This window comes from Dipodomys ordii, unplaced genomic scaffold (assembly GCF_000151885.1).
Source record: "Dipodomys ordii isolate 6190 unplaced genomic scaffold, Dord_2.0 Scaffold138, whole genome shotgun sequence".
Classification (NCBI taxonomy): Eukaryota; Metazoa; Chordata; class Mammalia; order Rodentia; family Heteromyidae; genus Dipodomys; species Dipodomys ordii.
The window spans coordinates 1,105,506-1,108,528 of record NW_012267354.1 but is presented as its reverse complement, the minus strand read 5'-3'; positions in this window follow the sequence as shown (position 1 = coordinate 1,108,528).

Here is a 3,023-nt window from a genome sequence, read left to right as displayed (position 1 = left end):
AAGTTCTAGCCCCTAAATTAAGAAAAGTAAAGCTCAGTAGGGAAGAAATGAAAGAAGCCTACTACCAAACTCTTCATTTGGTACAGAAGTTGTATAATAAATGTACATGCCAACCTCAGCGAGTGTACCATGTTGTGGCATGTTGGAAAGGTTTGGTTGATGGATGTCAGTCAGTCAGTAGAACCAACTCATCTTCATGGCCTGGAGTTCTTGTTCTGTGACTGTCGGAATGTTTCAGTTTTTCCAGAAGGGAGGAATAAAGGAAGCCCTCAGTGAACAGCAGTTCTTCAATGCTGTTTCAGACTTGAACATCTCAGCAGAAAAAGGAACTGATTTCTTAGCTGAGATAGAAGCATTGGAGAAAATGAATGAAGATAATGTTCAGAAGAATGGAAGAGAAGCTGCTTCATTTTTGCAGTGTTGTATGCTGAATGCATCAGTGCCCACTGCTTTCTGTATCAATATGACCGTGATTGTCAGCGCTTACAGCAAGTGCAATATGGATGACTTAGAATTCCAACACAGGAGGAGTGGACAGTGGTACTTCTGTTTTTCCCTTTGTAATCCCTGTGCCATATATGTGAAATTTTTAGCTTGGCATTGAGAGAATAAAATGTTACTACCTCTCATCTTATGGACAGAATAATACAGTTCCTTAACAGCTATAGGTCATCTAGGGAGACAGAATTATATATGACACATGGTAGAAAATGTTTTGATAAGATTTTTTTTTTTTTGCAAGTCCTAGGGCTTGGGCTCTGTCCCTGAGCTGCTTTTGCTCAAGGTGGACAATCTACCACTTGAGCCACAGTGTACTTCCGGCTTTTTCTGAGTAATTTTTTGGAGATAAGAGTCTCACAGAGTTTCCTGCCCAGGCAGGCTTTGAACCATGATCCTCAGATCTCAGCCTCCTGAGTAGCTAGGTTTACAGGTACGAGCCATCAGTACTTAGCCTAGTAAAAATTGTTAGAACTTAGATAACACTTCCAAAAAGGAAAGGGACAGATGTGTTTAAAAGGGAAGTATTGGGACAACACATTGCTTTATTTACTTCCCCATTTTGTGTTACAGCCTTCCTCAAATATTTTTTGCCCAAAATGATCCCTTCTGCTGGGCGTTGGTGGCTCACACCTGTAATCCTAGCTACTCAGGAGGCTGAGATCTGAGGATCACTGTTCAAAGCCAGCCCAGGCAGTGAGTGAGACTCATCTACAATAAAACATCAGGAAACTGGAAGTGGCGCTGTGGCTCAAATGGTAGAGCACTCACCTTAAGCTGAAGAGCTGAGGGACAGCGCCCAGGCCCAGAGTTCAATCCCCACAACCGACCAAAAAAAAAAAAAAAAAGAGCCCTTCTAGACTGTGACCATGGTGCTGTGGGAAAATTTCTTCTCCTTAGTGGGTGGTGAAAGTGTAAACTGTTTTGGAAGAACTCATGGAAATACACATAAGCAATACTTTTATTGGTATGTGACGAAAATCAATGGAATGCTACTTTCCCTGCTCATATTAAAAAAGGATTGTAGATTTATGAAAGAGATAAATTTGTAAGAACTTCATAATCGCATTTTAAAACTAAATTTCATGGCTGGGAATGTGGTTTAGCTGTAGAGTGCTTTCCAAGCATGCATGAAGCCCTGGGTTTGATTCCTCAGTACCACATAAACAGAAAAAGCCATAAGTGGCACTGTGACTCATGCAGTAGAGCACTAGCCTTGAGTTGAAAGAAAAACCACTAAATTTCATCCTTGAAATTATTTCTTGGGGCTGGGAAGGTGGCTCAGTGGTAGAGCGCTTGCCTTGCATGCCTGAGGCCCTGGGTTCAATTCCTCAGCACCACATAAGCAAAAAGAAAAACGCCAGAAGTGGCGCTGTGGCTCAAGTGGTAGAGCGCTAGCCTTGAGCTGAAGAGCTGAGGGACAGCACTCAGGCCTAGAGTTCAAGGCCCACGACCAAAAAAAAAAAAACCAAAAACTATGGAACAGCACCCAGGGCCTGAATTCAAAACCCAAGTACTAGCACCAAAAACAATTGTTTCTGTTAAGTTCAAATTACTTATTTGTATTATAATCAAGCCTTATTTGTTGTTATGTTAAAGATGATATAGAAAGGTTACAGTTACAAAAGTCAAAGAGTTCATTTATTTTTGGACAATGTCACCTCTTCCCCTGCTCTCCCAGTCTTTCCCTCCTCTCTTCACCACAAGTTTTATAATTTATTTTCAATATTAGTGTCTAGTGAGGACCACTGCTGCATTTGGTCACCCTTTGTCCCTCCTTTTCTATTAAATCAAGTATTTTTAAGGACTGTTGTTTTTGTTGGTCGGGGGCTTGAATTCAGGGTCCTGGTGATATCGCAGAGCTTTTCTATTTAAAGGTAGCCCTCTATTACTTTGAGCCTCAGCTCCACTGAGGTTTTCTGGTGGTTAAGTGGAGATAAGAGTCTCAGGGACTTTCCTGCCAGGGTTGACTTCAAACCGCGATCTAAGCCTCTGAGTAGCTAGGATTACAGGGAATGAGCCACCCACTTTAAGGACTGTTTCCCGTGGAACATAGTGAATATTGACAGATAGAATGCACATGGTACAAATAACCTTGAGGTCCACACGGATGTGGGAGTGCGCAGTGCTCCCAGAATCAAACCTTTTGAGAAACTTTGATTTGGCCCCCAGGCTTGGACAGAGTGCTGGTGCGGGAGGACAGGAATCGGGACAAAGCCCCAGGTGCCCCGGCCTAGATCTCAGGGTCTCAGAACCAGAGCGGCTCTGGGCCCAGAAGCTCAGCACTGGGGATTCCCGGTCTCCCCAGCTGGAATTCTTCCCCAACCTGTGTCGGCAGAACACTAGTGACGCGGCCCAGCTCTCGCTGCTATTGGCTGTCAGGTTCTAGAGAAGCCAATCAGTACCACTGGGTTCTGTGTTCTAAAGTCCCCAGCGAGGACTCAGATTCTCCGCAGAGTCTCAGCATGAGGTCATGGCGCCCCATCCATCCTGACGCTGCTGTCCCTGTCCGGGCCCTGACACTG